A 23397-nucleotide genomic window follows, 5' to 3' on the forward strand; every position below is an offset into this window, starting at 1 on the left:
ATAAGTTCTGTTTGTGAACAGAATTCCCACTCACCTGAAGAAGGGGCTCAGAGCCTCGAAAGCTTGTGTGGCTTTTGCTACCAAATAAACCTGTTGGACTTTAACCTGGTGTTGTTAAACTTCTTTCTATGAAAAGTAAGCAGAGATGGGAAACCACGGCTAACAGGAATACACAATGACAGGCATCAGGGGTCTAAAAGATGAGCAGGCCATCAATCCCCATAACAAGAGGACATCAGGAAAAAAATTAAATTACTGCAGGTACTGGGAATCTGATCCACAAAGAGCAAGTATTTGAATCACGCGGTATTATTGAATGATCATTCATTTGTTTTTATTCATTCATAATTTGCGGGTGTCACTGTAAAGTTAGCATTAATTGTCCATTCACTAATTGTCCTCAGGGAGTTGGTGATGATTGGTTTCTTGACAAGTCAATCGTTTGCCAGGCCCATTCAGAGGACAGTTAAAAATCAGCTATGATGCACTGGGTTTGGAGTTACATTTGGGCCCAATGAGGTAAAGACAGCATGAAGGGAATTAATGAATCCAGGCAGAACTTTGACAATAATTATGGTTAAGGCTAACTTTTGATTCCTGACTTAATTAATTAACGGAATTTAAATTCCTCAGATACTGGGCTGGTGTTGACATTTGTGGCCAGTGGATCATTAGTCCAGACATCTGGATTACTCATCCAGCAACATAGAAACTAGAAACAGGAATAGGTCATTCAGCTCTTCGCGCCTGCACCATCATTCATTTTGATCATGGCTGATCATCAAATTCAATCCCGGATCCCGTCTCCCCCCTTGCCCCTTGATCCCTGTAGCCCCAAGAGCTATGTCTAATTTCTTCTTGAAATCAGACAACGTTTTGGCCTCAACTACATTCTGTGGTCGTGAATTCCACACATTCACCACCCTCTGGGTGAAGAAATTTCTCCTCACCTCAGTCCTCAAAGATTATCCTTTATCCTCAAACTATGACACCTTGTTCTGGACTCCCCCACCATCGGGAACGTTGGCCACGATTCTCCCATCCCGACCCGCTAATTGTTTGGCGGGTCGGGCTGGGAGGATCGCGCATGCGCCGATTCACGGGATTCGCGCACTCGTTCCCGATGCACGTGCATCTCCCAGCGACGGATATCCGGCAAGGTCAGGACCACACTGGAAACCGGCGGGAACAGCAGGTAAGTTATTTTAATGTTATTTTAATGTTATTTGAATGTCATTATCGGGCCCGGGATTGAAGTCTCCAGACCCAATAGTATCTTCCACCCCGCCAGTACAATTTCACTCCGGCGAGGTTCAGACTAGCTCCAACTTTCGGGGAACTAGCTGGAGACCACACTGGAATGAAGGGGGCAATCTGGGCCCCCCAGAGGGTCAGATGGGAGAGGGGTGGTGCCCCCTGGGCATGAGCACCCTGGCACTGCCAGCCTGTGCCCCCTGGCACTGCCCAAGGGGCAAAGTGCCCATGCCCAGGGGGCACCTTGGCACTGCCCCTTGGGCATGGGGCAGTGTCAGGAGGGTGGGGCCTGGGGTTAGTGCCAAAGAGGGAGCTCAGGGGTGGGGCTTAGGAATGATTGGTGGGGGTTAGGGGGTCATGATTGGAAGGAGGCCAGTGATCAGGGTGGGTTGGGGCTGGTTGGTCTGCCGGGGGGTGTCTGCCTCTTGTGGTGGGGGGGGGGTCTGCCAGGCTGGAGGGGGGTTTAATCCATCTGGGGGGGGTGTGCTGGAGATCAGAGCACTCCTGGATGGGGGGGTGGGCTCAGGCCTGGCCTGGGAAAGCTTGTGGGGGCCGCAATCAGGCCGTGGAGGGGGCTGGGGGGGCAGCACTGCGGGGGTTCTGGACTGGACAGCGATCGAGCTGGCCAGCAAAGTGCAGGCTGACAGTTCGGGGCCACTGCGCATATACAGAGTTCCGGAACTATCAGACCCCAGCGTGAGTAGGCCCCGCCCCCCAGAGCTTTTAATGATATCCACAGTTGCGACCTCTGCATTGCAGAGTGTGGGAAATGCTGCAATTTTTTACCATTTAAATAATAATCCATTTTGCTGTTATTCCTACCAAAATGGATGACCTCACATTTATCAACATTGTACTCCATCTGCCAGACCCTCGCCCACTCACTTAGATTATCTATATCCCTTTGCAGACTTTCAGCATCCTCTGCACACTTTGCTCTGCCACTCATCTTCGTGTCATCTGCGAATTTTGACACACTACACTTGGTCCCCAACTCCAAATCATCTATGTAAATCGTAACCAATTGCAGTCCCAACACTGATCCCTGAGGCACACCACTAGTCACTGATCGCCAACCAGAAAAACACCCATTTACCCCCACTCTTTGCTTTCTGTTAGTTAACCTAGAGAGAGTACGGCGAATGTTTACCAGGGTGATTCTTGGGATGGCAGGTCTGTCATATGAGGACAGACTAAGTCAGTTATATTCACTGTCCTTCATTGCTCGAGGGATGGAGTTTAAAAACAGTGAGGTTATGTTGCAGCTGTATAAAGTGCTGGTGAGGCCACACCTGGAGTACTGTGTACAGTTTTGGTCTCCTTACTTGAGAAAGGATATACTGGCACCAGAGGGGGTGCAGAGAAGATTTACTAAATTGATTCCGGAGTTGAGAGGGTTGGCTTATGAAGAGAGACTGAGTAGACTGGGGCTATACTCATTGGAATTCAGAAGAATGAGGGCAGATCTTAAAGAAACATAAAAGATTATGAAGGGAATAGATGAGATAGAAGCAGGAAAGTTGCTTCCACTGGTGGGTGAAGCAAGAACTAGGGAGCATGGCCTCAAAATAAGGGGAAGCAGATTTAGGACTGAGTTGAGGAGGAACTTCTTCTCACAAAGGGTTGTGAATCTGTGGAATTCCCTGCCTAGTGAAGCAGTTGAGGCAACCTCATTGAATGTTTTTAAGGCAAGGATAGATGAATTTTTGAACAGTAAAGGAATTAAGGGTTATGGTGAGCAGGCGGGTAAGTGGAGCTGAGTCCACAAAAAGATCAGCCATGATCTTATTGAATGGTGGAGCAGGGGCCAGATGGCCTACTCCTGCTCCTAGTTCTTATGTTCTTATGTTCCTATTATGTTCTCTATAGCAAGAATATCCTTCCTCAGATAAGGACACCAAAACTGCACACAATACTCCAGGTGTAACCTCACCATCACCCGATACAATTGTATCCAAACATCCCTTTGCCATCATTCTGAGAATCTCTTCCCCACGGATGCTGCCTGACCTGTAGAGCTTCTAACCACTTTGTTTTTATCTATTGGGAAAAAAAGGTTATTCAGTCTCCTGCCAGACAAAGGATTAAAAAAACTCTTCAGGGAATTGTTTGTTTTCTACGTCCCTGATTGGAAAGTATACACAAAATAAAAGCATTTTTTTTAATCAAGTACTTTGGTCGGTAATTTATCAGAGATGTACATATCTTCTGTGATGTTGTTAAAGATAAAATAACGAATGGAAAACCTCAAATAATTAATCCATTGACAAGATTGGGAAACCAAAATAAGCCTTGCAAGCCTGCAACCCGATTAAGTTAAAATGAAAATAAGACAATGCAAAAAAGCCTCAGTGCAAAAGATACAGCAGATCTGGCAGTTTAATCACGTCACAACGGACAGTGCGGTGATGCTTCATCACAATATTCAAAGCAGTTAATTTCTTATTCTGGGAGCTGAGAGCAGTTTCAATTCCCAGTACATTACTTTGTTCCCTTTAAAGTACAGGATAAAGCACCAAAGTGACTCAACAATCTGAATATTTTCTGATTTGTCTGAAACAGAGCATTCCAATCGGGTAGATGAGCTCTCCACAAAATAACCACTCAAAGCAAGCTTAGATACCTTGAAACATATTCTTTTGCCTCCCCACCCAGCCACCCCAGTATCTGGCAGGGGTGAAACCGTGATCAAGCAGCCTGTAAACGTGGTTTGCCTAAGCTTAGGGTAGAGTAAAGAATCAGGGTCGCCAATGAGGTAAAACCGAGGCTTTACCTGACGCCATTTTTCAAAGCCATCTCAGCCTTTTGGCGAAGAGGAAGCTTTAGATTAAGCCCACGATGAGGTGCAATGCCTCATCCCATCAGCATGGATCTTGTTAGATCGAGCCCAAGATGGGATGCAAAGTCTTGTCTTGTCAGCTTGGATCTTGGTGGCACAATGGTTAGCACTGATGCCTCACAGCACCAGGGACCCGGGTTCGATTCCCAGCTTGAGGCACTGTCTGTGTGGAGTTTGCACATTCCCCCCGCGTCTGCGTGGGTTTCGTTCGGGTGCTCTGGTTTCTTCCCACAGGCGGTTCTCCAAGGCGGCCTTCACGACACACGACAGCGCAGAGTCGCTGAGCAGAAACTGATAGCCAAGTTCCGCACACATGAGGACGGCCTAAACTGGGATGTTGGATTTATGTCACATTATCAGTAACCCCCACAGCTTGCCTCCTGGACTTGCAGAATTTCACTAGCTGTTCTGTCTGGAGACAATACACATCTCTTTAACCTGTGTTGAATGCTCCCTCCACCCACATTGTCTGTACATTTAAGACCTGGCTGGCTGTAGAGATTTGCATTCTAATCAGTATTCTGTAATTTGATTTCTGTGTCTGTTTGCACTGTTTGAGAACAGATATCCACTCCATCTGACGAAGGAGCTGTGCTCCGAAAGCTTATGGTATTTGCTACCAAATAAACCTGTTGGACTTTAACCTGGTGTTGTGAGACTTCTTACTGTTCTTCCCACAGCCCAAAGGTGTGTGTGTTACGTGGATTGACCATGCTAAATTGCCCCTTAGTGTCAGGGAGTCTAGCTAGGGTAAATGCATGGGGTTATGGTTAGGGCCTGGGTGGGATTGTGGTTAGTGCAGATTTGATGGGCCGAATGGCCTCCTTCTGCACTGTAGGATTCTATGATCTTGTTTTTCCCTCATGTGGGGACCTTGATTGGGTTTAATTTGAATTTTTTTTATTAGAAATAAGGTACCGAATGGAACCAATAACACAAAAACTCAATGGTGGATTTCTTATCTAGACTTACTGGGCAAGATTTTCCTTGAAATTGCACAAAGTGGTGGAGTGGGTGGGAGAATCGGTGTTTGGCCCTCTGCAATGGCTAGTTTCCATACTGTATCATCTGTTCCCTGCATCAGTAATTATTCAGACTTGGCAAACACGCTGGACTGCTGCTGGGTGGCGTCTGCTTTGCCCACAGTGTTGTGACCCCAGTGCTTCCTCACTCGATGTGCCATATTTAAACCGCACCCACTCACACCTGTCAGCCCAGGGCTGCTGTACAATTCAGCAAGAATCACCAGAGGCAATGAGACCACCTAAGTTCAGTACCACCTCCCGGGGCAGGCGGCTGGATGGTGTGGAGGCCTGATGCCATGTGCTTCATCCTACCCCTGGCCGCAGGAGGCCCAGCAAGCTGGCCAATCCGGCTTGGGAGGAATTGAACCCAGATCTCTGAAGCTGTGAGGCAGCAGTGCTAACCACTGTGCCACTGTGCCGCCCAGTGCTGCTTATTTAGCATTATGAAGCGCGTTGTTCTAATTGCACACCAAAATGCCGAGGTGATCCTGCCTGGGGAGGCGGGGGAAGGGGGGGGGCGGGGAGTGATCCCAACAAATAGGGCTTGTAATAAGACATAAAGTTATTAAAATGACGCTCCTGTGGTAAACCACTGTTAGCTTATTACCTGTATATGTGACATGCCTGGACACATCCCTGCCGGCCCTACCCGAGACTCCTCCCGCCCCTGGTCCAGGTATAAAGGCGACTGCTCCCCACCCCCCCTGCCTCAGCCTGGACCAGTTCATCAGCATGGGTGTGCTCCAAGTCTTTTGCTAATAAAAGCCAATTTGTTCTTGCATACAAACTAGTCTTTGCTCGATTGCATCAGCTCCCTATGTGACATGGTGGTAAAACATGGCCTAGCATTGATGGGTGGGGTGGACAATTGCAAACTAGCTTTACGACAGTGTGAAACTGATTTGGGCCTCCTTGTGATAACTTCCACTCCTGGGGCCTCAAATGGGGCCAGAAAATCCTTTCCAGTGCTCATTTCTGAAATAATTTAAATTTCATTTCGGCAACACCTTATGCAGTTCAAATTTCCGGGTGTAGTTCTGTCATTTGGAACTTCTCTGCACCAAGATGATCACCTTGACATTCACTCTTGTCTCAGAAACATTTTACCACCTCCCTTCCTCCACCTGATTCCTCCTCTGTCGCTTCAATCTTTGAGCGTTTGTTCCTCTTTGTTCTTCAAGGAATGCATAAGCTTCAAACGTTCTTGCGCACAGGCCTTGTTGGTGATTCTCTATTCATCCATTTGGAAAATCTTTTGAAAATGGTTTTCGGGGGAACACTGCCAAGGTTAGTATTCATTTCCTGTCCTTAATTTCTCTTGGGGAAGTGGTAAAGGTGCTCCCACCGTTTTAAAGTTTATTTATTAGTGTCGCAAGCAGGCTTACATTAACACTGCAATGAAGTGACTGTGAAAATCTCCTAGTCGCCACATTCTGGCACCTGTTTGGGTACACTGAGGGAGAATTTAGCACGGTCAATGCACCTAACCAGCACGTCTTTTGGACTGTGGGAGGAAACTGGAGCACCCGGAGAAAACCCACGCAGACACGGGGAGAACATGCAGACTCCGCACAGACAATGACCCAAGCCAGGAATTGAACCCTTGTCCCTGGTGCCGTGAGGCAGCAGTTCTAACCGCTGTGCCAACGTGCCGCCCCAGTGCTGCTAGGTATGGAATCCCAGGACATTTGTTCAGTGAAGATACGAAACAATGATATCATTCTAAATCGGGATAGTGTGCGACTTGGAGGGGAAATTTTCTTTTCAATATCCATATTTTATTAAGCTTCTGTAAGTGGCATGGGAAAGCAATTGTGTATTTGCTTCAGTTGCATTGGTGTCCACATAGAGTCATCTCTGTGCCTTAAAGTACTAGTAGATTACTTACACAGCCTCCAAGGACTAGTGGATTACTTACACAGCCTCCAAGGACTAGTGGATTACTTACACAGTCTCCAAGGATTAGTGGATTACTTACACAGTCTCCAAGGACTGTGTAAGTAATCCATTAGTACTTTAAGGCATCTAAATTTGATGCGAATAATAATGTATCATATAGAATGGCTACAGCACAGAAGGAATCTATTTGGCCCATCGTATCTCTGCTGATATTGTGAAGGAGCAAATCGTCTAATGTCGCTCCCATGCCTTCACCCCATAGTTCAAATTTCGCCACCTGCTATGGCGGTTTCAAACCCTGGCCTCCAAAACATTAGTTGAGTTTCTGGTTTAGTAGTCGAGCGATAATACCACGAGGCCATCGCCTCCCCTGATTCCCCTCCATTCTTCCCGGGCTGTTGCCAGACAATCAAATTCAGTTTTTTTAAAATTTGCTTTATTATTGTCACATGTATTGGTAGACAGTGAAAAATATTGCTTCTTGCTCGCTACACAGGCAAAGCATACCGTTCAAAGGGAAGGAAAGCAGAGAGTGCAGACTGTAGTGTTACAGTCATAGCTAGGGTGCAGAGGAAGATCAACTTGATACGAGGTAGGTTCATTCAAAAGTGAATCAAAAGGAAAAGTGAATTGTGTGGAGGGCGTAGAAGGTCTGCAGAGAGATTTGGACAGGCTGAGTGAGTGGGCGAGGATCTGGCAGATGGAGTATAACGTTAACAAATGCGAGGTTATTCACTTTGGAAGAAATAATAGCAAATTGGATTATTATCTAAATGGAAAGAAATTACAACATGCTGCTGTGCAGAGGGACCTGGGGGTCCTTGTGCATGAGAGGGTTTGTACTCGTGGGAATTTAGAAGGCTGAGGGGGGATCTTATAGAGACCTATAAGATAATGAAGGGGCTGGATAGGGTAGAGATGGAGAGATTCTTTCCACTTAGAAAGGAAGCTAGAACTAGAGGGCACAGCCTCAAAATAAAGGGGGGTCAGTTTAGGACAGAGTTGAGGACGAACTTCTTCTCTCAGAGGGTGGTGAATCTCTGGAATTCTCTGCCCACTGAAGTGGTGGAGTCTACCTCGTTGAATATGTTTAAATCATGGATAGATGGATTCCTGATTGGTAAGGGAATTAGGGGTTATAGGGATTAGGCGGGTAAGTGGAACTGATCCACTTCAGATCAGTCATGATCTTATTGAATGGCGGGGCAGGCTTGAGGGGCTCGATGGCCTACTCCTGCTCCTATTTCTTATGTTCTTATATGTTCTTATGTAAAAATCTGATGACAGTAGGGAAGAAGCTGTTCTTGAGTTGGTTGGTACGTGTCCTCAGTCTTTTGTATCTCTTTCTCAGCGGAAGAAGTGGAAGAGAGTATGTCCGGGGTGCATGGGGTCCTTAAATATGCTGACTGCTTTGCCGAGGCAGTGGGAAGCGTAGACAACGGATGGGATACTGGTTTGAGTGATGGACTGGACTTCATTCGTGAAGCTGATGGGCAAAGATGCAAATATCTCCAAAAGAAAACTGCCAATTTGTTATTCTCTTCTTCATTTTTCTTTCACTAGAACATGCATGAATACCAAATTAATAAGTTCCATTGAACTACATCCAAGGTGACTTATTCCAATTCCCAGTTGATGTTGTGTCCTTTTTTCCTGACTCCTAACCTCAATCAGTTCCTCGTGCCTTTCCACACATACAGTAGTTACCATCAGTCCCCCCATCCAATGACTCTGTCTACACTTCCCACTGCCTCGGAAAAGCAGCCAGCATAATGAAGGACCCCACGCACCCCGGACATTCTTTCTTCCACCTTCTTCCGTCGGGAAAAAGATACAAAAGTCTGAGGTCACGTACCAACCGACTCAAGAACAGTTTCTTCCCTGCTGCCGTCAGACTTTTGAATGGACTTACCTTGCATTAAGTTGACCTTTTTCTATACCCGAGCTATGACTGTAACACCACATTCTACACTCTCTCCTTTCCTTCTCTATGAACATATGCTTTGTCTGTATACCGCGCAAGAAACAATACATTTTATTGTATGCTAATATATGTGATTATAATAAATCAAATCAAATCAAATCATATATCATTGATGGGCCGTGAAGAAATCTTACAGTCCAATGAAATGTTTTATAATATCCCCAAAAGAGAAATTAATCATCCCCATTTGATTCCAGGCATTATTATATTTTTCTTGTTTGCTCTTTCTTTTAAATGGCATTTTATTTTCTCACCCACTAGATTGTCACAAACATTTTTTTTTCATTTTAAAATTTTCTCAAATTCAAATAACAGTCTTGTTGGGCTGACAGGTTTTGGTTCTGTTCAATTTATATCCTCCCATAATAGACTTCCTTTTGATATGGAGAATCCACTTGGACCGTTTTCCCATCAGTTTTTTTTGTGAAAACTAAAAATTGTTTATCCCCTTCAACATCAGGTAAATTTCCCTTTGAATGCTTGAAATAGCAACCCATATCAAGTTATTTTATCAATTCCAATTTCAGAAACAATTATGCCCAGGCTTTGTGGTTTTACATCAGAGACAGAAGTGTTTGCAATCAGTTTAGAGGTAACGTCCGTATCGTCCGCACTCAAGCATTATTCTTGAAGATAAAAAAAGTAACAAATAGTTAAAGCCAAGTCTCTGAAAGGCAAAGCCTTTAGTCCGTATTTGATGTCTGTAGATAAGTGCTTCAATTTGCAAGACGCTTGGATCCTTTGCCGTGGTATCTCATGTTACAAATGCTGCCTCAGAAACCTGTTAATATAAAACACAAAAATAAAATCCATTGCAGCTCTCATTAGGAGCCCTGTGGGCTAATATGTACAATTGTTTATTACAAGTAGGCTTACAATAACAATGAAGTTACTGTGAAAAGCCCCGAGCCGCCACTCTCCAGCACCTGTTCAGGGACACTGAGGGAGAATTTAGCTTGGGCAATGCACCTAACCAACACGTCTTGCAGGCTGTGGGAAGAAACTGGAGCGCCCGGAGGAAACCCACACAGAAATAGGGAAAACATGCAGACCCTGCACAGACAGTGACCCAAGCCAGATATCGAACCCAGGTCTCTGGCTCTGCGAGGCAGCAGTGCTAACCATTGTGCCACAGAATTGTACCTGTAAATTTAGAAAGTTAAGATTTAATAATGTCCAATATGCACTTTGTAAATGAAAGTGGTGAGGCAATTTGATGTGGCAATATGCAGTTGCCAACAGAAAGGACCCTTCCATTTGTTATGGGGGGGCTGGGAGAGTAAACTTGAATCACTTTACTTAATTTAATTTTTGAAAAGCTTTGTCAATCATAAAAAAAGACTCTTTTTTAAACTCATTAAAAAAAATTATTTTGTTATATTTTCTTCAATTTTGCCTAAATTTTAGATTAGGTTCCAATCATGTCAAAACCTTTTAACATTGTGTAAGGTGTTTCTCGGCCAGGGCATTTTTGGTAGAGCTGGGGATCTAAGAGTTAAAGAGAGGCACTAGCCTCTTGAAAATACAGAACTACAACCTTACAGGCGAGCTACAGAAGAGGAACACAGGCCATATTTCTCACGGCCCAGCCGCCGAGTGCACTAATCCTCTTATGGACGCAAACTCTCAGGAGGGCCAAAACGGAATTTCAGGCGGTGAGGTCTCATTTCAAGATAAATCTAATAGAACAAATGCCCATGAATAGAAAATTAAAGCTACCAGAGCCCTTTTGGCTTAAGCACACCCAAGATTTTGAGTCTTGAAAGAGAAAATGTTTAGATTACAGGATTAAGTACTAACCCCGCCCCCTGCCCCCGCCACGGGAATTGTAGGACCATGCAAAGGTCTGTTGACCTCGGATAGGATTTTCCGGCTTTGGAGTGAGCATGGCTGGAAAATCCTACCCAATGTATAGTTGAATCTTCAACCACATTTGATGATATACTAAAAGCCTTTGACAAATACATTGAACTCCAAACTATGGAGAATGCAGAACTTAAAAGAAGGTCTGGAACAAGGCCAATAAAGCTCCAAACAGGCAAGGCGACCCTAGGCTAAGTGAGACAATAGCTGACCCAATCATACCTGGGCACCAGAAAGACAGGGAACTTTCTAGAAGTTCAACCAGCTGTACAATCAGGCAAAACAGCAGGCAGAAATGTCACTCAAATTGTGAAGTTTCTACAAAGTAGAAATGGTTGAGACCTTCAAGTTTCTAGGTGTCCAGATCACCAACAACCTGTCCAGGTACCCCCCCCCCCCCCCCCCCCCCCCCGCCGACCCCCCACACCCCCCCACCCCCAACCACCCCATGCCAGCACTATAGTTAAGAAAGCCCACCAAAGCCTCTAATTTCTCAGAAGGCTATGGAAATTTGGCATGTCCACTGTGGCTCTCACCAACTTTTACAGATGCACCACAGAAAGCATTCTTTCTGATTGTATCACAGCTTAATATGGCTGCTGCTCCATCCAATAATGCAAAAAACTACAAAGGGTCATGAATGAAGCCCAGTCCATCATGCAAACCAGCCTCACATCTTTTGACTCTGTCTACACTTCCCGCTGCCTTGGAAAAGCAGCCAGCATAATTAAGGATCCCATGCACCCCGGACATTCTCTGTTCCACTTCTTCCATCGGGAAAAAGATATAAAAGTCTGAGGTCACCAACAAACCAACTCAACAACAACTTCTTCCCTGCTGCCATTAGGCTTTTGAATGGACTAACCTTGCGTTAAGTTGATCTTTTTCTACACCCTACCTATGACTGTAATACTACATTCTGTGCTCTCTCCTTTCCTTCTCTATGAATGGGATGCTTTGCCTGTATAGCATTCAAGAAACAATACTTTTCACTGTACGCTAATATATGTGACAATAATAAATCAAATCAGACTCTTTGAAGAATCATTATGTAAACATGGAAAAGCATGAGGAGCTCAAAATAATTTAAATGCTACTTCAGCAAAAGCAGCATTGGAACTATCAGTCATGATAAAGCAATGCACCGAAGAACGGAGTACACTAGCAAGAAGCCAACAAGAAAATAAACAATTGAAAGAACATCTGATTGTCCTTCAAGTGCAAATGCAAATGGAATACATAACACTTCAGCAGCATAAAGAAATGAAGATTGTCTTAAACAGCTGAATGGAAGAACAACAAAGTAAATTCAAGGAAACTCTGTTGAATTACAAGAAAACTCAAATGAAGCAATTGAGCTTTGCAAAGTAAAATAAAGCCTGTTGAAAGACTTTTCCATGCTACAAGGATCCTTTACATGAACATTTCTTCCTCCAGAAAATCAGAAAGAAAATCAAAATGAATTTAATGTCACTTTAAATGAACGTGGGACATGAGCGTCACTGGTTGGCCAGGATTTATTGCCCACCTCTAGTTGTCCCAGGACAGTTGAGAGTCAACCACATTGCTGTGGCTCTGGAGTCACATGTAGACCAGACCAGGTAAGGATGACAGATTTCCTTCCCTAAAGGACAATAATGAACCAGATGGGTTTTTCCAACAATTGACAATGTTTTCATGGTCATCAGTAGATTTTTAATTCGAGATACTCTTTATTGAATTCAAATTCCACAATCTGAAGGAGAACATGCCCCTGTCTACACCAACGGGGATGAAGTAGAAAGGGTCAAGAGCTTCAAGTTTTTAGGTGTCTAGATCACCAACAACCTGTCCTGATCCCCCCATGCTGACACCATAGTTAAGAAAGCCCACCAACGCCTCTACTTTCTCAGAAGACTAAGGAAATTTGGCATGTCAGCTACGACTCTCACCAGCTTTTACAGATGCACCATAGAAAGCATTCTTTCTGGTTGTATCACAGCTTGGTGTGGCTCCTGCTCTGCCCAAGACCGCAAGGAACTACAAAAAGTCGTGAATGTAGCCCAATCCATCATGCAAACCAGCCTCCCATCCATTGACTCTGTCTACACTTCTCGCTGCCTCTGCAAAGCAGCCAGCATAATTAAGGACTCCACGCACCCCAGACATTCTCTCTTGCACCTTCTTCCTTCAGGAAAAAGATACAAAAGTCTGAGGTCACATACCAGCCGACACAAGAACAGCTTCTTCCCTGCTGCTGTCAGTCTTAGTGGACCTACCTTGCATTAAGAATGGACCTGCCTTGAGTGGACCTACCTTGCATTCGGTTGATCTTTCTCTACACCCTAGCTATGACTGTAACACTGCATTTTGCACTCTCTCATTTTCTTCTCTATGAACGCTATGCTTTGTCTGTATAGCGCACAAGAAACAATACTTTTTACTGTATGTTAATACAAGTGGCAATAATAAATCAGATCAAACCAAATCAAATCAAATCTGCTGTGGCAGGGTTCGAACCTCCAGAATATTAGCTGAATTTCTGGATTAATAATCTGGCAATAATAATGCCTCCCCAGTCAGCAGCGAAGACCTAGCATGGTTCCAAATTCCAGGAGGAAGCCAACAGCTGCAAGAAAGAGACTGCAGAGCTGAAGAGAATGGTTGGACATTTGAAGAAAACTTGAATAAAATATTATGGAGGCGATCTAACCCTCTCGCCGTTCTGGTTGATGGGTGAAGGGGTGGGGCAAGTGAGCCAGCAAGATCATGCGAGAGTCGAGAAATCAGATTCACACCCAATTTCTCGCCTCTCGCGATCTACCGGCGCCGGATATCCGATGAGATTGGCCTCGCGCCCATTTTGGGTGCGAGGCTGATCTCAACATTTAAATGTTAAAAACTTTTAAATGTGGTATTGAGATGGGAGGCTGGTGATGGGCCTCAAAGGTCAGCAGTACCTGGGGGAGGCAGTGACAGGTTTCTGTACCTGCACAATTGTGCCCTCTGCTGCTATCAGCCGGCTTTCAGGTGATTTAGAGCCCCGCCCACTCTGCCTGCTGACAGAATCCAAGTTTGGTTTAATATTTTTGACAATGTCAGATATGATTCGATTTTTAAGTCGCCCAAAAAAAATGTGAATTTCTCCTGTTTTCATGCTTGTTCAGGACATAGGGTTTTTTTTTGGTAATATTGCCCCCTGCATTTCCGTAGATATATACATATATATGAAGAAATGAAAATCAAGAACCTAAAATGACAAGAGAAAGATCATAGAATCATAGAATCCCTACAGTGCTGTAGGAGGCCATTCGGCCCATCGCGTCTGCACGGACCACAATCCCACCCAGGCCCTATCCCTGCAACCCTGCTCACTCACCCTGCCAATGCACAAGATCTGCCAAGATGTCACAAAACCATGTGAAGAGGCTCAGAAACAATTCGTAATTAGTAGAAGTAAAATTATAGAAAATGAGCTTGAAAGGCAGCACCCAGGGATTGGGCTCTGCGAAGGAAAAATAGATCAATATACAGAACCAGCTTTCACGTCTGAACGAAAAGTTTGCTAGCGAGAAACAGGAACTATTGAGAACACTGGAAAATAAATTGTCTGCCCAATTTCTATGTCGCTCCCAGTGAACGGAGATTTGACTGGGCGCCAAATTCTTCCACTTTGCTGCAGCGGGAGCATGGCGTGAATGACCAGTAAGATCACGCCCATAAAGATTGTAATAAATTCGGAGTGGATATTGAGGGCAGTATTGAGGAGTGTTTTGTTGTCAGAGAATCTGTCATTTGGTTGAATGTTAAGTTTTGGAACTTTTTTCGAATTAATAACTCTCAATTTTCAATTTCCTCCTTAGCACCAATGTTAAGTTCAGACTCTGTCTAACCAGTCAGGTCAACAAAAAAGCTTCTCACACTTTTTTTTAAGCAAACAAAACCTCTGACAGCCTGGCCAACACTGTTCCATTAACCTATACCATCAGAGTAAACCATTTAGTCATTAATCTCATTGCCCTTTGTGGGATCTTAGAATCATAGAATCACTACAGTGCAGAAGGAGGACATTTGGCCCATCAAGTCTGCGCCGACCACAATCACACCCAGGCCCAGAGTGCATATATACTCTGCTAATCCCCCAGTCTCTAAGGGTCAATTTAGTATGGCTAATAAACCTAACCCTCACATCTTTGGACTGTGGGAGGAAACCAGAGCATCCAGAGGAAACCACGCAGATGCGAGGAGAATTTGCAAACTCCACACAGACAGTGACCCGAGGCCGGAATTGAACCTGGGTTCCTGGCGCTGTGAGGTAGCAGTGCGAACCATTGTGCCACCGTGCTGCCGGATCTCACTATGCATAAATTGGTTGCTGTATTTCAAAAGTTCCTTATCCATTGTCACCCAACCTGTCGTGCACTCCAGAGTGTCAACATACATTCCATTCTGCTTATGTCACCACATGTTCCAATTTTACTGTTATCATTTTTACACTTGATTTATTTTAATACATCCCATGAGATATGAAAGTGATTACCAGTTGGTGTTCTCCTGCTAATAATTTTTTTTCTCATCAATGACTCTCAATTTCCATATCCTGTCCTTCCTAAGCATGGAGTCAGACATCCTAAATGCTTTTCATTTTCCTGCAGTCTGACTGTTGTAATCAAGATACAATTTCCTTTCTGATTCAAACTTGCCCAAGATCTTACCCACATTCAATGTTCACTTTTGATAAAGCTAAATCACCACTTCTTGCTTTATCCAATTGTCTTTTCCTGGTCTGGCCTACATGTGACTCCAGACCCACAGCAATGTGATTGACTCTCAACTGCCCTCTGAAATGGCCCAGCAAACCACTCAGTTCAAGGGCAACTAGGAATGGGCAATAAATGCTGGCCCAGCCTGCGTCATCCACATCCCATGAACGAATAAAAAAAAAGATAAAACAAAATAATGCATTTATGTGGGATTTGAACTCAGGCCCCCAGAGCATTACTAACTGAGTAACAATACCACTACACCACTCCCTCCTCTCTTTATCATATTTTTTCTGACAGTCTCTCTATCCAATATTAAAAAGGCAAAATTCTGCAGATGCTGCAAATCTGAAATAAAAATAGAAATTATTGGATTACTCAGCCGATCTGGTGGCATCTGTGGAGAGAGAGAGACAGAGTTAATGTTTGGAGTCCATGCGATCCTTCTTCAGACCTGAAAAGAGGTAGAAATGCAATGGATTATCTAGTCGAAGAGGGGGTTAGAGGAAGTGAAGCAGAGTAGAAGGTCAAGGCATGTTAGAGCTGAGAAGACGTTGACAAAGATGGGGAGACCGCTTGGCAGAACATCTTCGCTTTGTCCACAAGCATGACCCCAAACTTCCTCTCCTTTGCCGTTTCAACTCAGCATTTTGTTCTCATGCCCACATGTCTGCCTTGGCCTGCTGCAATGCTCCAATGAAGCCCAAAGAAAACTGGAGGAACAACACCTCATCTTCCGAGTAGGCACTTTACAACTTTCTAGACTCAACATTGAGTGCAACAACTTTAGACTGTCATCTTTCTCCTCCATTTTGACTTCCTTTTCTTGTTTTGAGTTATGTTGTTTGCCCAGCACACATGCTCATTGTCACACCACCCCCCACCTTCACCACCCCCCATGGCCATCTGTCTCTTGTTTTTCGGTTTTGCTTTCACTGAGTTTTGTTCTCCTATTAGCAGATTCTGCTATCTTACCTTGATGCCATTATCAGCAGCTTTTTCAGTCCTTAATTAACTTTTTAGTCCATTAACTCGCCTTTTGCCTTATCTCCATGACGTCTTTGTCAACCTCTCCTTAACTCTGACCCATCCCTGACCTTCTGTTGAGCTCCACCTCTTCAGATATAAATTAAAGTTTATTTGCTAGTCACAAGTAAGGCTTACATTAACACTGCAATGAGCTAACTGTGAAATTCCTCTAGCCGCCACAGTCCGGCACCTGTTCAGGTCAATGCACCTAATCGGCACGTCTTTCAGATTGTGGGAGGAAACCGGAGCACCCAGAGGAAACCCACGCAGACACAGGGAGAACATGCAAACTCCACACAGACAGTGATTCAAGCTGGGAATCTGAACCCGGGTCCCTGGCGCTGTGAAGCAGTAGTGCTAACCACTGTGCTACTGTGCCACCCCGTATATAACCCATAACATTTTTACCCCATTTCAGCTCTGAAGTAGAATCAAATGGACTCAAAGCATTAATTCATTTCTCTCTTCACAAATGCTGCCAGACCTGTTGAGTCTATCAAGCAATTCATCTTTATTTAATTGTCTGCCACATTTTATGCTGCATCTTTCTTCATAAATTAACTAGTCTAGGCAGTTAATTTTTGCACCACAAATTACAACCACAACTATATATGATAAACTCCTACTTTACAAAAAGAGTCAAATGAGTAAATTATCTGTAGCTGAGGGATAAAACCATTTGTTCAAAACATGTTACATCACCATGAAACTGGAATGCCTCCCTCAAATTCAAATATTCTTCCTTTATAACGAGACTTAACACCTTTTATTATTTTCTTTTACAAAAACCCAATGTTTAATTAATATTAATTAAATCTTTCTCTCTTCGTCTGGGAGACATGTTCAAAAAATGTTCCTGCTTTGGCAAGTTAGAAGATCACTAAATTCTTGCTGTGCCTCTGCCGAGATCTGGAGCCAGGAACATGGATGGACAATCTGCTCCCTTGGTCTCTGCCAAAGGGCCTTGCTGTTACCGAGGAGATGTGAGTGACCAAGTGACCATTCAAGTGCGTGAGCTCTGCAGTGAGTGCTGCCAAGCTATGGGTGCTCATGGAAGTTGAGTCTGGCTCCGGCAGCACCTGACATGTGTGTGAGCGGGTGAATGCTCACCAGCAGAGGTGGCTGGACGACAGTTCGGGACAGGAACCCCGGCTGAATTTTTCCCCTGGCTGAGAATCAAATCGCACACATTTTTGCTTCAGCGCCTGTACCAGATGGTGCATTTACTAACTCAGCTTTCAGAGGAATTCCATGATATTTATTTTTAAAAGCAATAAGCCATGCCTTTCTATTTTCACAGGTTGACTGAGGAACAGAATTGGAGCCATTTCCATCTCACATCTGATTAGATGGCAACTTAGCACGAGCAGTAATTAAAAAGAGGGGTGTGCGTCATTCAGCCTCAGTTACTGAATGATAAATTATGTCTGGCTGGTTTTACACGGTAAGAAGTCTCACAACACCAGGTTAAAGTCCACCAGGTTTATTTGGTAGCAAATACCATAAGCTTTCGGAGCACTACGACAGTCTGGCAAAAGCTGAAGTGGCAATAAAGAAATTTGAAATATTGGTCTTTCAATTACATTGACAGCAATGGATTAATTAAACTCGATAGCCTCGACCCAATTCTGAAGCGTTCTGATTCTTTATTCTGGCCATGAATTCTTCATTGTTTTGTTAGATTCTGTTTGAGGGATGACACAGTGGTTAGCACTGCTGCTTCACAGCGCCAGGGGCCCAGGTTCGATTCCCGGCTTGGGTTACTGTCGGTGCGGAGTCTGCGCGTTCTCCCCGTGTCTGTGTGGGTTTCCTCCCACACTCCAAAAGAACTGCTGGCTAGGTGCGCTGGCCACGCTAAATTCTCCCTCAGTGTACCCGAACAGTTGCCAGAGTGTGGCGACTAGGGGACTTTCACAGTAACTTCATTGCAGTGTTAATGTCAGCCTACTTGTGACACGAATAGATAAACTTTAAAAAACTAAAGCGTTTTGATTCTTTATTCTGAATATGAATTTTTAAGTGTTTTGTTAGATTCCATTTTAGTTTCTATATCCGTTTCCTTGCATTTCTTCCACACAAGCATTCTGCAATCACTTTGACTGAGGTTGTGGCGGCATCAACTCAAGGGAAAGAAATATAATAGTTTATTTGAAATGTTGTGGATCAATAAATGAATATTGCATTTTGCAAGCTGTCCTTAGTCATCAAGTGTTCTAAAGAAAGATTTGAGGATCGCTTCCTATTTGCTGACATCGTTTTCTTTGACGACACTCTCAAAATCATCGGGTGTCCACATTGATTTTTTTTCCGTCCCAATAATTACATTGGATGTAGACCAGCCAGCTCCACTAAACCACAGATGCTGATACACAGTGCTATTTAGAAAGGAAAAAAAAGATGCCCCAAATCACTTTATGTGCAACTAATTATTTTGAAGTGTGATTATTATTGCCATGTAGGCATTTGCTGAATTTCTCAAACAGAAGTTAGACCAACCAGTTCATCGCGTTCATTTGTGCCTCAGCTAACCAACAATACCTGCTACATTACATTATATTTCATGTATCTTCACACACGCAATATTTCTTATCCTTTGAGGAGCAATGGGGGCAAATGGTGGAAGGGCTCCCAAGCTGTTTATCAGCCCCTTGAACCATGTTGAATGCCTCTACCATGGCCAAACCTAAAGTTTGTGGTCCAGAGGTAAGGCTGCTAATACTGCACCACAAGGCTTCCCTATTCTTCGAGTGTTGCCTCAACACTATATCAATGTCAACTCAGGTGGCAGCTGTAGCTTGGTCAGTTGTACTCTTGCCTCTGACTCATCAGATTGTGGGTACAAGTCCTCTCCCAGCCTTTGGACATAATCAAATCTGATAACTTCTGCTATCTTGGGTCACTCAATGGGGAGAGATTACTAAAGAAATTCAGATAAGATGTAATATAGGGGATGGCCTTGTGAACTCACTTAAAATAATATGGTGTAGTCACCATGTCAGGAAAACTGAGGTAGTTTAATGTGATCTGTATTTGTATTGTTAAGTATTATATATAAGGTATAGATTTAAGTGGGTTTAATTTAGTGGGTATGTGTAAAAAGAGTGACACTCCAGTTCGATTCATGTTAGACAGAAGTGTTTGCATGTGTGGGGGTTTTGATCATTTCAAACCGGGCTTCTACTGTGCTGGCAGAGGTATACAGCATAAAAAGTAAATAAAAGCTTAGCGAAGGAAAGGGTGGTGGCTGTACTGTCAGAGGTGCCATCTGAAGGAATGGGATGTTAAACTGAGGCTCTATCTGCTGTCTGCGGGGAATGTAAAACTTTACAATGCATTATTTCAAAGATGGGTACAGAAGTTATCACTGTAATTGGCATTAGCAAACAGGTATTCTGTCCATTTTCATATTGGTGTTTGTTGGAGCTTGTGCCACATTTGGGCCATCTTTCTTTTGTGTAAAACACAAATCCCATTTACTTTGATTCACCAATTCTAGTAACAAATGTCACCGTGTCAAAGGGTGAATCTCTGAATGTCGCATGTGCAATTCATAGTTTTGAACGCCCTTTGGGGAGACTATCATAAAATGAACTATCAATAATTATAAAAAATATAATATAACAAAAGGACCATAAGAAACGACAAAGAGTCGTGAATGTAACCCAGTCCATCACGCAAACCAGCCTCCCATCCATTGACTCTGTCTACATTTCCCGCTATCTCGGAAAAGCAGCCAGCATAATTAAGGACCCCACACACCCTGGACTCTTCCACCTTCTTCCATCAAGAAAAATATACAAAAGTCTAAGGTCACGTAGCAACCAACTCAATAACAGCTTGTTCCCTGTTGCCATTAGACCTACCTTACACTAAGTTGATCTTTCTCTGCACCCTAGCTTTGACTGTAACACTACATTCTGCACTCTCTCCTTTCCTTCTCTATGAACAGTATGCTTTGTCTGTATAGAGTGCAAGAAACAATGCTTTTCACTGTATGTTAATACATGTGACAATAATAAATCAAATCAAATCAAATCAAATAATCAAACTGCTTCAGGTCCGATGTCCAAAATCTAACAGCCTCAGAATTGAGACCATGCAGGATTTTGGATTTTTCTGGATGACCCTCTGGGTTAGGTGGCAGCAGGGAGATGTTAAAGACAAACATTTTACTCTCAAGGATCTGAACAGGCCTGAGATTGTTGCCAACACATTTTGTTGCCAAAGTCAGTAGTCCTTCCTAAACTTCTGTATTAACGTGTGAAACTTTCTCAGTGAAAGTAAAGTTGAAGTTTATTTGTTCATCACAAGTAAGGCTTACATTAACACTGCAATGAAGTTACTGTGAAATTCCCCTAGTCGCCACAGTCCAGCGCCTGTTCGGGTCAATGCACCAAGCCAGCATGTCTTTTAGATTGTGGGAGGAAACCGGAGCACCCAGACAAAACCCTTGCAGACACAGGGAGAACATGCAAACTCCACACAGACAGGAACCCAAGCCGAGAATTGAACCTGGGTCCCTGGTGCTGTGGGGCAGCAGTGCCGACCACTGTGCTATCGTGCCAACCTATAGGCCTGAGTCGAGATCCTTGTATTTAATTTCTGTATTTAATATTCAGGCTTCAGCGTGAGAGTGCCAAACATACCGTTCAGTGATTACAATGATTTTAAGGATGGGATTTATGTCAGCACTCACCTAACCATATATTTTATTTCAAAGATTATGCAATTATTCATTTTTTCTCCATTCACTGTTTTCTGAGGACTGAGAGAAAAATGTCTGGTTTTCAGGCAATTCCGATTCTGATTTACGATTTCAAAAGTGAGTCAGGAATAAAAGGTTAGTCGTAAGAGGAGAAATCGAGCAAAATGTTCTCATCTAAAATGGCAATGGAAATAATTGCATGGAAGATGTAATGAAACATACAAACCTTCACACATTCAAGCATGCATATAAATTTAGTTTTATAAGCTTGTTTATTAGTGTCATAAGTAGGCTTACATTAACACTGCAATGAAGTTACTCTGAAAATTCCCTCACCGCCACACTCCAGCGCCTGTTCGGGTACACTGAGGGATAATTTAGCATGGCCAATGCACCTAACCAGCATGTCTTTCGGACTATGGAAGGAAACCGGAGCATCAGGAAAAAACCCACACAAACACGGGGAGAATGTGCAAAGACAGTGACCCAAGCCGGGAATTGAACCCAGGTCGCTGGCGCTGTGAAGCAGCAGTGTTAACCACTGTGCCGCCATGCCAGCCAGTATATTCAAGCTTGCATTCATCCAAACACATGAATTAGGAGCAGGAGTGGGCCATTCTGCCCCTTGAGATGCAACAAATGGCATAAATTGGTTCAAGAGGGCTTTAGACATGAGGGATTGATAAATGTGGTGTGAACTGAGGAGAAGCATTTTGATCTATCAAAAACACAAAGTACTTATTGAAGCTATGGGCTAGAATTCTGTCATAGTTCAGTTTCAGGCAGCGAACCTGTGGCAGGCGTCCACAATGTACACAAGCAGGGAAGGCTAAAGGTTGACAGAAATTTGGCCTTGAGCCTCAGTGTAATAATAGTGGCACGTGCCGATGCCTGCCTTGCCTCCCAGAGGCAGATGTATCATTTGCCAGAACACAATGTGGGTTATCTGCCTCCCCAACAGTGACTCTCAGCCAAGTCCTGGGGGTGAAGAGACTGAGTTCACAGAATAAGGGAAGAGGAGGGTGGAGGGCTGGCGAGAGCTAATGGCAGTGACCAGCCTGCTCCTTCCAGCTCATCAGCAAAGCAAGAACATGAAAACATAATTGGTGGAGATTTCAGATATTGACCAGGTAATAGTGATTAAGTTGACACAAGATCTGGTTTGTATCATGTACACTGCCTGTTATACTTCAGGGGCAGGACGCAGATCTGTCCATTAGGAAGGTGTATTAAATTAGGAGCCTAATGCCTGCTTCAAACAGCCTGCACTAAAACATGGGTGATCCCAGATAAAGAACAGTTACAGTTTAAAGTTAAAGTTTATTGATTAGTGTCACAAGTAGGCTTAAATTAACACTGCAATAATGTTGCTGTGAAAATCCCCTGGTTGCCACATTCCGGCGCCTGTTCAGGTACACCGAGGGAGAATTTAGCATGGCCAATGCATTGAAACAGCACGTCTTTCAGTCTGTGGGAGGAAACTGGAGCACCCGGAAATAACTCACGCAGACACGGGGAGAACGTGCAGACTCCACACACACACACAGTGGCCTAAGCCGGGAATGGAGCTGGGTCCCTGGCACTGTGAGGTAGCAGTGCTAACCACTCTGCTACCGCGTCGCCAGGGCACTGCTTCCTGAAATTTGTCCCTGTTGCCCTTGTCTTACGCTGAAAAATAGACACAACTGGAACCAACACCACCTTCCACCCTGAACTTTTTTTGTTGCTACAAGTTCTCACAGTTTGCTCCTCGAGCACAGACAGAACCTTGACACAGAAAATATCTCAAATCATTTGACCTACGTTTGAAAGACGCCAGTTGGACATAGAATTGGAAGTGACTAATACTTTTTATTGAACAGAACAGAACCAAAGGCATTTTGCTCTTTGTGATGAACAGTGGTGAAATGACATTATTGATTTTTACTTTTTCCATTTGGTTCAAAAGGATGCATACTATCATAATTTATCCTAAAGCCCATGATAAAAAAATAATAGATTGAAAGGTAAGCGTAAAATTACTTGTGTGCAATACGATACTGAAATTTTCACAAACG

This window comes from Mustelus asterias, chromosome 14 (genome assembly GCF_964213995.1).
Source record: "Mustelus asterias chromosome 14, sMusAst1.hap1.1, whole genome shotgun sequence".
Classification (NCBI taxonomy): domain Eukaryota; kingdom Metazoa; phylum Chordata; class Chondrichthyes; order Carcharhiniformes; family Triakidae; genus Mustelus; species Mustelus asterias.